At 46.4% G+C, this 13,390-nt stretch overlaps 2 long non-coding RNA genes across 2 annotated transcripts; both read left to right on the top strand.

Annotated features, from left to right (window-relative positions):
- The first annotated feature begins 206 nt into the window (after positions 1-206).
- LOC139829478 (uncharacterized) lies at positions 207-6,357 on the top strand. The gene is made up of 3 exons (XR_011741954.1): positions 207-258; positions 1,677-1,816; positions 6,209-6,357. It is a non-coding gene; the product is annotated as an uncharacterized lncRNA (long non-coding RNA).
- Positions 6,358-7,364: 1,007 nt separating this feature from the next.
- LOC139829488 (uncharacterized) lies at positions 7,365-9,244 on the top strand. Its single transcript, XR_011741977.1, has 3 exons — positions 7,365-7,631; positions 8,184-8,268; positions 9,056-9,244. It is a non-coding gene; the product is annotated as an uncharacterized lncRNA (long non-coding RNA).
- Positions 9,245-13,390: the final 4,146 nt, after the last annotated feature.

Raw genomic sequence — 13,390 nt, 5'->3', positions numbered from 1 at the left:
GGGGGTCTGGGGAGCTTGCGGTGTATGGGGGGAGGAATAACCGTGAGGGGCGTGAACCTGTGAGGACTGTGGGGGGGGTGACCGTAGGGTTTGGGCTAAATAACTCTGAGGGCCAGTGGTAATAACGGGGCGGGGGAAGGGGTGTGTGTGAGGGGCGGAGTAATGACCATGAGAGGAGGGTGGGTGTGGGGGGTTGATAGCGGCGGGGTGAGTGATAACCCCGGAGGGGTGTGTGTGGGGTAATAACTGTGTGTGAAGGTAATAACTGGGCTGGGGGGGCGGGGGGTGTGAGGGAGGGAAGAGTAATAACCCTTGGGGGCAATAATTGTGGGGAGGGGAGAAGTGTGTGGGGGTAATAACTGGGGGGGCTGTGAGGGGTGGGTGTGGGTAATAACTATGGAGGGGGCAATAACTGTGTGTGTGAATAATAGCCATGGGGGGGTGGGTGATAGCTGTAGGGTGGGGGGTGATAACTGGGGGTGTAATGATGTTGAGGTGGGGAGAGTGTGTGTGTGTGGGGGTAATAACTGGGAGTGTGTGTGTGTGAGGGGGGAAGGGTAATAACCACGGGGCGGGAAAATGTGTGTGTGTGTGTGTGGGGGGGTGATATCTGGGGGTATGTGAAGGGGTAATAACTGGGGGGGGTGGTTCTGAGGCAGTTACTGGGGTGTGGGATGTGGGGGTCAGTGTGAGGGGTTTGTATGGGGGGTTAGAGGGGTGGGTGAACACGGGAGGGATGGGCTGGGGGTGCAGGATGGCGCGTGCTGGGGTGGGCACAGGGTGTGGGGTACTTGGGCTGCTGCAGGTTTCTGGAGCCCCCTGGAGGGGTAAAACCCACCCCTGTGGGCTGCCCACATAAACCAGTCGTGCTGGAGGCACAGGATGAGCTGCTGAACGGGCCTGGGAGCCCCTCGGCTCTTTTCTTTTTTGGGGTTCAGTATTAATTGTGGAGGGGTGAGGGGGAAAGAAGCTTTTTTAGCATTAGTAACAGCCCAGGGGAAAAATAAGTTAGCAAAGCTTCCAGCCTCTTGGAAATGCTCGGTTTCTGAGCTCGTCTCACGTCTGCAGAAACAAGATCCAAGAGGACTGTGGATAAGAGCAGGAGGGTGTCATCTGCGTTCCTCAGTCCATCAGTGTTGCAAACAAACCTTATTTAAACTCTTAAATGCTTTTTTTTTTTCTGAGCTAGGTAGTGTCGGTGACTGCACAGGTGCACTCCTGGCTGCAGCGTTATGTACCCTGAATTTTTAAGTTGGTTCAGAACAGTGTGGGTTGTTCTGAACCAACCGTCACCCACATGATAGAATTCTGAAAAAGTACTTTGAAGGTTTCCAGGTTTTAGTCTGGCCTTGAAACTCTGGGTCGAAGCTGTTGTTGTAACCAGTGTGGTGTCTCATGTACACAAGCAAGGGCTGTGTTTGGCAGCAGCCTCTGTGGCAGTGATTTCTCCCCTGACATGGAGCTTTTTAGCTCCAGAGATCTGCCTGTGTCAGGTCCGCGCAAAACTAAGGCCAGCGAACGTTTTGCAAGGACTCTTTACTTTCAGGCACTTGCACAGCACAAAAGTATTTTCTGCCTTTCCTTAGAACAGAACCTGTATGATTATTTTTCTTGTGTGCTTACACTGAATTCATCCTGTAGGAATCTGCTTTCGCTAAATCTGTTATTTATTCCAGATCTAGATGTCTCAATGGATACGTGGAACTTCTTCTATACTTCCCTGGTGTCCTTATGGCTGCACAGACTTTACGTTGATTCTGTTGTTGCTGTTGGTGAGGCGTGGAATGACCTTACAACCCTTGAGGTTATAAGGAAGGTATGTATTTAGGTACGATGCCGGACACACGGGGAATCATTTCACCTAATACGTGTGTAAAATTACAGTAGCTGTGAGCTTGGTTAAATGCAGTAAAGCGTTACATATTCACGGAAGTTTTAGGAACACCTGTACATATTCATAACCTGTCCCCGAGAAGGCGGTTCTTATTGCAATGAGTTCAGGAGACCATTTCCAGAGTCTCCGGCTCCTCCTGGTTGCAGCTGCGCAGTGATCGTGACCCCGGGTCCTCTTCTCTGTACCCGATCACCTTTGGTCCAGTGTGATGAGTTGGTTGGGTCTCAGACTGCTGAGTTGGTTAAAACTGTGTCCAAGTTTCTGTAATCTAGTTCACCCAAGGATGCACCCGAGGATTGTGATCTTTGCAAGGCGTCAGTGAAGTCCTGTTTTTCGTACAATAAGTTACACAGAGTTAAGCAAGGCTAGGCAATAGTGATGTGGGTTAAAGGGTTAGCTCTCTAAGTGTCTTTAGTGATGTGGGGTAGGGTTAGTTCCTTAAGTGTCAAGTGTTAATTAGTTAATTGTCAGTTCCCTGTATCATTCCCCCCTTTGCTAAGAGGTTAGTAAATTCTTTTACTAATGTGATGATTGTCTATGTTTTCTCTGGCCGCAGGTAAGAAGGCTACTTCTACCTGAGAAAACCCATCTCTATCCTTCAACAGATTTTTAATGTTAATGCAAAAGTCAGGCTCCTGGTGTTTGTCTTCTGCGCTGCTGAGCTCTTTGGGGGCAGCTGACAGCCATGTGGCTGGTGCTCCGGCAGGAATGGCATCTTCTGGGCTGCGACGGGAGCTTGCGTTCTTTGGCGTGGTGACCCCGCTCACTGCAGCTGTAGCATTTGTCTTCTCTTTTGGGTTTCTTCTTGCTGAGGTAGGAAGTGCCGTTTGGGTTGGTCACCCAGAAGGACCAAAGGGACCAAAAGGTTACCCAGAAGGTCCAGAAGGACCAAAACATGTCAGGGTGGACATAACCTAATTTCTTTGATAGAATTTCAGAAAGGTTTTGGTTAATTACTACAAATGTAAAGCTTTCTTCTGCGGAAGTGGGCAATGTAATATATACACTCTGATGGTTTTGATTCCAAAGCACCAATTTAAAGCGTTCCCCCATGGTTTTATTCAGATCTTGCTCATGGCAATTTTCGTCCCATCCGTGTGCTAGGGTTATGACCGTAAGAAACGGCATTTTCCAGGTTGCGCCTGGGTTACCCTTCGTGGTGCTTTGCAGACTTTCTTCACTCTAGAATGATGGATTCGGGCATTCCGTTCTTTAATCTTGGTAGCAGTGAAGGATGCCAGGAGGACTTGAAATGGGCTTCCTGTTGTGATTCCAAAGTCCTTTTCTGCAAGAGACTTCACAGACACATAATTGCCCAATTGGATGTTATGTACTGGCCCATCCAGACCCCTACTCCAAGTTCCAAACACTCTTCCCAATTTTGTTAAGTTGTTTACGCAATATAACCATATAAAAAGTCATAATTTCATCCCCTTCTTGTGCAGACATCCCCTTCTGTACACTATAGGGTCTCCCATCCAGGATTTCAAAAGGATTTAACCCTTCTTTGCCCTTGGCCTTGTTCATATGCAAGAGGGACAAAGGTGAAGATTGAGACCAAGCCAAATTTGCCTCCTGCCCCAGATTTACAATTTGTTGTTCAATTAGATGACTCACTTCATCTTTTTTTTTTTCTTTCTACCTGGCCACTGGAGGAAGAATGATAAGGTGTATGTAGTTGCCAGTCTATTCTCAAGTGCTGACTGATTTGCTGTACAATTTTTGATTTAAAATGTGGCCCTTTATCAGAGGATATATCAGCTGGAACACCAAGCCTTGGTATTGTTTCCTGTGCTCATGTTTTAGTTACCTCCCGAGCTTTTGCTGTTCTGGTAGGGAGTGCTTCTGGCCAACCTGAAAAGGTATCAGTTAGTACCAACCAATATCAGCACCCCCCTTTTCTTGGGAGTTCCGAAAAATCAATTTACCATTATTGCCCAGGTCCGTTTCCTTTCCCAATTTGACCCATTTCTAGCTTAGGTATATTCTTAGGATTAGTCTGGAGGCAAAGAGCGCGTTGCTGTGTCACCTGTCTTACAGTAGTGTACCAATTTGTAGTTACTATTTTTGATCAAATGTTCGTATAATGTTTCTGCTACTAAAGGGCAAACTAAATAGGAGGTAACAATAAGTTTTCTCTTGTGGGGCGTGAGCCCACCCTTCCTCATGATATGATTCCTCTAAATCTATACTAAGTTTCTGGTCTTCCTTAGTATATTCTGGCTTACCTTCTGAAATAACCTGCCCGTCGGGGACTAGGGCACTTTCCACTTTTACCTTTTGCTTAGGCACCAGTTTTGCCTCCCTGTCCACCAGCTCATTTCCTTTTTTCCAATTCCGAGCTCGCTTTCTGGTGCGCCTGGATATGCATGATTGCCACCTTCTTAGGAAGTTGAGCTGCCGATATTTCTCCTGCACGTTTGATATGTGTGCCTTGAGAGTTCAAGAGTCCTTCTTCTTTCCAAATTGTTCCGTGCACAACCCTGAAAGCATACTTAGAGTCCATATAAACGTTCACAGTTTTACCTTCGGCTAGTTCCAGAGCACAGGTAAGGGCGATTATTTCTGCCTTTTGTGCTGAAGTACTTTCAGACAGAGGTCCAGATTCCATCACTTCATGGCTAGTAGCTATAGCATAACCAGCGTGCCTTTCACCGTTCAGGATATTGCTGCTTTCGTCCGTAAGGCAGTTCTCAGTGTTCTCCATAATCCTATGTCCTTTAGATCTGCTTGGCTGGATTATGTTGTTTCAATGGTTTCCAGGCAATTATGATGAACTGTTTTTCCAGTGTTGTCACTGAGGAAAGAAGCTGGCTTGACAGTGTTAGTGAGGATGATTTAGCTTGATATTTGAGAAATCTTTGTGGGGAAAGCCAACGTCCCCCTTTTTCTTTTAGAACTGTAGGCACCGTGTGGGATACCAGCACAGCCATTTTCTGACCCGTGGTAAATTTCCGGGCCTCCTGTATGTTCAGTACCGCTGCAGCAACTGCCCGCGGGCATCCCGGCCACCCTTTTGCAGTTGCATCTGATTGTCTGGAGAAATAGGCCGCTGCTCGTCGGTACGGGCCAAGATCCTGTGCCAGTGTACCCAAGGCTATTCCCTGCTTCTCGTGAGAGAATAGAAAAAATGGTTTACTCACACCTGGGAGTCCTAGAGCAGGCGCTGTCAAAGCCTTACCAAGTTCTTCAAAGGCTCGTGTAGCTCCTTTATTCCATTGCAGGTGTTCCTGATCTGTGGCTGCTGGCACATACAGTGGCTTGACAAACAATCCATAATTATAAATCCACAACCGGCACCACTCTGTCATGCCCAAGAAGGGTCCGTAATTCTTTTACAGTTTGAGGCTTTGATGTTTGGCATACGGCCTCCTTTCGAGCCTGGCCCAGGGTCCTCTGCCCTACGCTGATTTCATAGCCCAAATGAGTTACTCATGAGTTGCTGTATCATCTGGGCTGTCTTCTGTGATACCTGGTATCCTTGGAGCCCCCAAAGTTCAATAAGCTTACAGTTCAGGTTATGCATGTCTTCTGTGTCCTGGTAGCGATCATCCACATATTGTTGCATCTGTCCTTCATCAGATGGGGCTTCCCAAGATTCAAGATCTTTAGCGAGCTGATTTCCTAGTACTGTTGGGCTGTTTTTAAATCCTTGTGGCAACACCATCCAGGTGAGCTGGGTTTTACATAAATATTGTCTGGCTGGCTTCACGGAGAGAGAGGCAAAAAGGCATCTTTCAAATCTAAAACAGTAAGCCAAATCAAATTAGAGTTAATACAGTCAGAAAGGTGTTTGCTACCACTGGGTAGAGGTCCTTTATTATTCTGTTTATAACCTGACTTGTATTAATTTCTCTATTACTGGCCAAATTCCTTCTCCCAAAAAGGTTGGAAGGAATTGGACATATATAGAAATTTATCAATACCTACTTGTTTACCCAATTTGTATTTCAAAGGTTCACAAAAATATGCCCGTTCACTTTGGCCAGTGACTCCCTTTACCTACTATGTAATTGTTACTTGTTGTCAATCCACCAAAAATTCCACTTGTTTCTGTTCATTCCAGGTTCCCATCAGTCTTTTTCAAAACTTGCTACTGTCTGTTTCTCTCTCTGCCTACTTCCTCTGTACCTTCCCCAACGTTCATTTTCCCAACATATATACTGACCTCTCTCTAAAGGCTTTCAAAGCCTTCCAACCTCTTCAGTTCCATACTTACTTATCCTTTCAAGAATCTTCCTTGTCCCTGTTACTGAATACTCTCCAAGCTTCATCTAACAACCTTTCCAAATTTCTACTTTCTGTTGCCCTCAGTTTCTACAACTTCTCCAGGGGAGAAGGTCAATTCCCTGTATCGTTGGGATCAGCATTTGGATCATCGTTCAGTTCCTCACCACCAAAACCAGAAAGAAGGCAAGGGAAGATGGAAGTGCTTTTGTCCAAGAAGGCCCCGAAATCTGCGTGTGGAGGCGAGTGGCTGCCGGGTGACGGTCCCCACTGGTGCAGTGACACGTGCTGCCCCACTGTGGGCCCCCCCGTGGGTCACTGCGGAGCCCAGGTGTGGTCGTGTAGGAAACGATCACCTTGCCAATAGAACAGGCCCAGGCAGGATCTCTCAGCAAAGCACATTTTGTTAATGATTTTGCAAGACCGGGTGTTCTCCCTAAAGGCAGGCACGCATAATAGGGCAAAAAGCCCCCGTTTATATCCCCCCAAACCCTGGGTGCAATTTCCCTCCCCTGTTGCCCACTGGTCGGTTCTTCAGGGTTTACAGAGCACCCGACACCTGCCTCAGTTTACGTATTTCATTCATCTAATCCGAACAACACCCTTTCCCTTATTGATCTATTTAAAAATGGGTTCCTGGCTCTTTGGCCGTCCTTCCCTCTAGATTAACTTGTAAATACAGGTGTCAGTTTGCATTCTGGGATTAGTTTGAAGAGATTTTGTTTTACATTCAGGATTCACAGTCTGATGTGTCTCGGTCCCTTCCCTCGCGGGGGTCAGGTGCCAGCTCCCCAGTTTTGTGAAAACAACGTTTCTTCCTTGAACGTTCCTTACAGTTCAGTGCACCTGAGGGTTATAATCCGCAGCCTGGACGGTCTCATGTTTGTGGGTGACTCGGTGCCCTCGTTGCTCTGATGTTGGAGCAGCTCTCTGCTGAACGCTTCTCCCGTCGTTACTGAGAGATCGTGTCAGCCTGGGTTGCTCTGTCACTGCAAATCAATCACTCTACTTGTGCTGGAGTTCTCGGGTTCCTCTTTCCATTGATGTTACTGATGAGGTTGGGCTGGTTTTAGGACGGGAGTGGGATTAGGCTGTTCAGGATGGTAAAAGCTCCTTGCGCAGGTGAGCAAAGTTCTGCTGCGCGAGTTGGGAGGTTCCTGCGTTCAGCTGGATCCGGCTGCGTGTGACCTGAGTTTATTGGAGCGTGGCCTAGTTCAGAGACGTGGTTGTGTCTTTCTCTGGGTGTGAGAAGCTAAAATGCTTTGATAGCCTCATTTAATTAGTGCTGAGAGTCTGTTCACAGGATAGGTGTTTTAAGTGGTTTTGGGAGAATGGGGTTAACATCACTTTGAAAAGGGATTGAATGAGAAGTGGTGCTTGTTTCTTAGGGTGAAAAATCCAATGGGAATCCAGCTTCTTCTGAAGGAATAGAAGACAAACTCGTAAATGGATCAGCCACCCTGGAGGCAAAGTAAAGATTTTCTATGGGTCTCAGACTGGCACAGCAAAGGTATCAGTTACTTTTTTTTTTCCCCACCTACATGAAGTAATTTGAAATATTGAGACTCAAGTCTGTTGCTTGCCTTAGAAGTATTGCACAGTGTAAACATCAGAAAGTTCATTAGCTCATGAGAAGTCATTGCCCAACATGAAAGATAACGTAAAATTATGTAAAAATAACATTTTTTTCTACTTGCTTTAAATGGCGCATGCAGTAGAGACATTGATGATGAAGTTTAAAGTTTACTCTTGCCGTACCCGTAGTTGCGAGCGGGTCTTCTCAGAGACAAGTACTGGTTTAGGTGCTTTTGAAAAAAATGGTGTGTGTAAATGTGAAATCATTAGTCATTAAAATTCATGTCACTCTCTTCTTGCAGCCAATATACTTGATTTTTTTTTTTCTTAACATGAGGAATTCTAGGTCCAGTGTCCAGTTCTCGGATGTCTTTGTTCTTTCTGTTGTGGGAGGTGTCTTGTGACTGGGCGTGTGGGGGTTGTTTGGTCGCTACCATGCTTGGGTTGAAGCAATTGATAAATTCCTATTTTTTTTTTTTTTTTGGAGGTTTGCCAGAGGTCTGGCTGAAGCCGTTATTTCACTTTGTTTGCCTGTGGAAGTCATCAGCATGGGAGATTATGATCCAGAGGAGGTAAGTACCTTATAAATATGACTAATAAAGAAAAGCTTTTCCTTGTGTTGCGAAGGCTCTTTTCCCCTTGTATTTCTCTCCTATTATTCTGGAAATTCCCAATGCTGTGTGTTAAAAGTCGCTTCCCTTCTGTATAAGTGTAGCCCATCAACCCTCAGCAGAAAACACCTAAATTTTGAATATTCCTAGGAGAGGATTGCCTAGAGTATTTTGATGGTGACAGTGACTTGGTATGAGCTGGTTCTGTAACTCAGGTGTGAGTTCAGTGAGAGCGGTTGCACCAGGTCCCTCTGTTCTGTCTCTGTATCCCCAGGGAAGGGTTCAAAGCCAGAACAAGCAGATGGTGACAATTTGCAGCCTTCACAGGCTCATAAGCTAAAAACTCCTTGCTGGTCATATTTAGATGGAGTAATCCTTGAGGCATTTTTCTTCTGTGAATATTGATAGTTGTTTTTTTGAATCAGTGAGAAACTTGATTGCTGCAAGAGTCTGCTCAAGAAGCTGTCGATTGGGGTGGGGAAGGGAGATGTTCTGTTCTCTTGTACCACCTCTGTGAAGCAGCAGACAGACAGTTTGATCTCTCCTGGCTAATTTAAGGCGTCTCTGCAGGGGGGATGGCCGTTCGCCACTGTTGGGGTTATCACCTGCAGCATCCCACACCAAAATCCCACTTAGAAAAAACCTCATCTTTTAACTTCTTCCAACTCCCCATGTGTTCCAGTTGTCTTACTAATGGGAAGCGTTCTGAGAAATGCACCGATCTCTTCTATTCTCTTGATATTATTAGACAACCGGCAGGAACGTTTGTGTGTTCTTGGTAGCTACGTACACTGACGGGCAGCCAACCGAGAGTGCAGCGTGGTTCTGCAAGGGGTTAGAAGAGGCAGCGCGTGACTTTCGCTTTGGGAAAACGTATCTGAAAGGCCTGAGATACGCTGTGTTTGGCTTGGGAAATGCGGTTTATGTCGATCATTACAACACTGTAAGTATCTGCTCTGCACCTTTCTGAAGTTTCTGCTCCGCTGAAAGGCTGAGCTTCCCAAAATGCTCCAAAACTGAATGATAACTGGTAGCTTGTGTGAGATTTGCAGCCTTTGTGTGGACTGGGTTTAGGGCACAGGCAGTGCAGTTTTGAAGCAAGTGTGCTGCCCCTTGAAATGGGAAAGGAGGTTGTTAGCCAATCTTGCAGCCTGAGAAAATGCTGATTCCCTTTCCATCAGTGTTCAGTCTTGCATAAAAATACAAATACAGCACAAACTAAGTGCCTGCAAGCAACACAGAGCTGGAGAGAGGCTGATGGTTCAGGTATTTGGCTGGGTTCTATTTGCAGTGCTTCCATTTTGCTGTGTGAACGCTTTAGTAATTTAATCTGTTCAGGTAGGTGTCAGGAACTAAAATGCAGATAGAAGCACTTTTCATATTAGTGTCTCCTGTGGTGATTAGTAGGTACAGCCTAACACGTTCTTATTTGTTTCTGCAGTTGCTTGTAGCTGCTTGAAACAGTTCCTGCTGGGCTCAAAGTTTGGGTGGTGGGTTTTTTGTGTGGTTTTCTTTTTCCCAGGAAGTACATTTAAATCTTTCTTCAGCCTTAGAGGGAGGCTCAAGCTGCTGTTCTCATAGGAAAGATGACTGGGGGAAAAAAAGGCACTCAACCAAAACCAAAATGGGCCCAAACAAACAAAACAACCAAAAAAAAAACCCCAAACTAAAACCAAGAGCAGCAAAAACCCCAAACAAACCCCCAGTGTGACTCCACAGATATTCCTTCAGTGTCCTCTTATTTTATGGGTACAAAAATATTGATTGTCTTTTAGACTTCCCTGCTGCTGTAAAGTCAGCACAGACCTGTGCTCTGGTGGGTTGTTCACCATCGTTAGTTTTAACCGCTCCTTGATTTGCCAAATGATTTATTGGGAGCGATAGCTGGATATGAGGCTGGGCTGTGGTGGGCGCTGGAGGAACCCAGATGTCCTTTCGTGGGGAGAGTAGATGGGTGTGAGGGGAAAGCCCAGGGTCCCGTTGCTCTGGCCCTGGCAGGGGAGCTGGGACCGGGAAACTGGTTCTTCTGTGACACAACCTGTTCTCGAGTCCCATCCTGTGGTTTTATTTGGATTTTTCTTTTCTGCTTGCTTTGCAGCCCAAACGTGAACTGCGTGCGCTCTTGTGTCTTCCCAACCTCCCCGTGGGGACCCTTTGAGGGGATTTTGTCTTGCTGGTCTTTTTCTTGGGTGCAGTGTCCAAGAGCAGTTGGAAGATGGTTTTTGGAGGTGGCTGGTTAGTTCTGTTTTCTTAGGATTGTTCTGGCGGATGGTGATGGGTTTTAAATCTAAAATCTCTTGGCAAAAGTTTGGCCTCAAACTTCAGGTAAGGGCAGAGAACTCATCAGTCAAGTGTGATACAGATGATAGTGATGTCCTCACACTATCTATGGAGTATCTCTCATTTATTTTATATGGATAGTGGTGATACACTTCAATAATCATTGTAGATTCTGTTCTGCAAATAAGGAAATATGTGACATCTTCATAGGTCTTCCGAATTCTTCTGTGGGCAATCTAACAGCACAGGTGCGTGACACAGCTGCTGTTAATGGACAAAATGGCCTGAGAAGATGATCTGCCAGTGTCTATTAGTTTCAGAATGCTTTTATTATAGCAATAGGTATTTTTCATTCAAATCAGTTGCTAAAAGAGTAACAGTTCCTCCAGAATCTAATTCAAGAATTCAAGGGAGCAGCCTGGGATGGCGAAGCCAATGTAGGAATTAGTGAATCTACTTGGGCTGAGGGACGGATGTCTCTTCTCCATCTCACCTGGGTGAGAGGAGCTCTCAAGAACTTGCAGGTAGATTTGGGGGAGGGATTGAAATGGGATGAGCTGCCGTGTGGTCGATACCCATGGCCTCACTTCCGTAAGACACGGTTTGCCGTGGTTGCCACTAGTGGAGGTCACCAATGTGAGATCTTCATGGCAGATGTTTTGCGACAGGCTCAGCAAGCGTTCTGACTTACCACGGGGCTTATTGTGAAAGGTCCAGGATTTTGGTTTTTCTTCAGTACTAGTTGATGGAGGTGAAAGTATCATCTAGATCTTTTACTTAGGTGACACATCTTACCGTCTTTGGTGGAGCAATTTGAATCCCAGAATGTCCAGTAAGAGGACGATTGATGCGGAAGGAAGGCGATTTATTGATAGATGGGAAAGCAAATACGTGTTTGTGTTTCAGGGAGGAAAAGCCAGTATGTCTTTTGTGTTACGAGACAGAGTCGGCGATAAAGGAGCACGATGCACATAACAAACACAAGCCCTGTGGGCCAAATCCTCAAATTACATTCGGCCCTTTGAATGCAACTGCGGGGCTGCTGTGGCCTCCGGTGAAAATGTTCGACACCCCATCATAGGCTTAGTTTGACAAGAAATTATGCGCTTATGTATTGGAAATTTTTGTTATTCCTGTTGTCCCCTGCTGCAAAGCAGAAGGGGCTCTTGGATTAAAATGGGCATCTGGGTTTAGGCAAAAAGCCAGATCCTAACAATTTGTTAGCTCTTTTCTGCTCAGCTGTTGAGGTTGGTATTTCTTACAGCTCCTGGCATTCCCAGCCCTGAACTCTGCCAGTCTCGTTTTCTTGACACCAGGTTCGGCTTGGCTTGCCTGCTGAAGCAGCTGCATTTTTCACTGACCTTAGCAGGCTTTTACTACGTGTTAAAAATGTCCAAGGTGTTCTTAGTTTCCTGTATGACGAGAAGGATCTGAAGCAGCATCACGGAAAGACCAAGCTTTCCATCCATTTTACGACTGCAGTATTTTTGCGTGTCAAGTAGAGCCCTGTAATATCCCCTCTCATGTTCTCACTCCTGCTTTCAGTTCACGGAAGCAAACCCTTCCACAAATCTCAAGCCTTTTATACTTTTCACCAGCGCTTTCTTTTCTTTTAAGGGAAAGAGGAAGCCTAAAGAATAGCTCTTGGTGGCCTTTCAAGGGTTTCTCAAAGACTGAGCGGCCCTAGGAATGAAACTGGAGTTTTCTCCTGTCGCACTTGGGCAAACTGAAAAATTCCGCTGCCCGGATTCCACTTCTATTCTGGTATAAAACGCTGAAATAATTTGAACAGGTTCCTTTCACCAACAGTGACATTTTCTCGCTTTAGTCAGAACATTCTTTTGGGTGGTGGCTCAAGTGCAGCAATTGTGTTCCAGCCAATGCTCCTGAAGTCGGTGGTGATGGATTTGCCGCTGTGTCTGACCTTCAGCTCCGGCACACTCCTGTAAAACAGCGGGAAACTGGGACGTTTTTTCCCCCTGTAAAGATCTCCTGCTGTGAAGCTCCCTTTTCTGCACCGAAATGTTTCAGCTTTAACAGACAATCATTGCTTCCAACCCCAGGGCTTTTGTGGAGGTTGCTTGGTAGACCCACACTGATTTGCCAGCTGTGTATTTCCCTCCTCAGAAGAAAAGCCCTCTGGAGGTCGTTGAGGAGTTTGTGAAGCACAATGTGACATCAGATGGGCTATAACCGAGCTCATGGTGGCTGCATTTTTGGAGGAGGATGGCTGAGTCTTTCTTGTGACTTCTGGGCATTTTTCAACCACTGCTCTACTTCATTCCTTTGTAATTATGCCTTTTTGTGTATGCTTTCCAAGCCTTTTCTTGCAATGAGTTTTTGGTGGTGTAGAGATCTGTGCCGGAAGGTGTCTTTGGGTTTTCTTCTGGACTTTTTGCCATGTTGGGATGCTCAGCAACCTGGTCCAGTGGAAGGTGTCCCTGCCCATGGCTGGGGGGTGGACACTAGATGATTTTTAAGGTCCCTTCCATCCCAAACCACTTCACGAGGGACCTGGGGGGTTCAGCTGGAGAACAGGAGCTGAGGGGAGACCTTCTGATCTCTGAACTGCCTGAAAGGAGCTTGGAGCCAGGGGGGTCGGGCTCTGCTCCCCAGGAACAAGCGCCAGGAGCAGAGGAAACGGCCTCAAGTTGCACCGGGGAGGCTGAGGTTGGATGTGGGGAACAATTTCTTCCCCAAAGGGCTGTGGGGCATTGGAGCAGGCTGCCCAGGGCAGTGCTGGAGTCACCATCCCTGGAGGGGTTTAAAAGGTGTTTAAATGAGGTTCTCAGGGACATGGGGC

The sequence above is a fragment of the Patagioenas fasciata genome, chromosome 19 (genome assembly GCF_037038585.1).
Source record: "Patagioenas fasciata isolate bPatFas1 chromosome 19, bPatFas1.hap1, whole genome shotgun sequence".
Taxonomy (NCBI): domain Eukaryota; kingdom Metazoa; phylum Chordata; class Aves; order Columbiformes; family Columbidae; genus Patagioenas; species Patagioenas fasciata.
The sequence above is the reverse complement of the archived record's forward strand: the minus strand, read 5'-3'. Positions and strand labels throughout refer to the sequence as shown.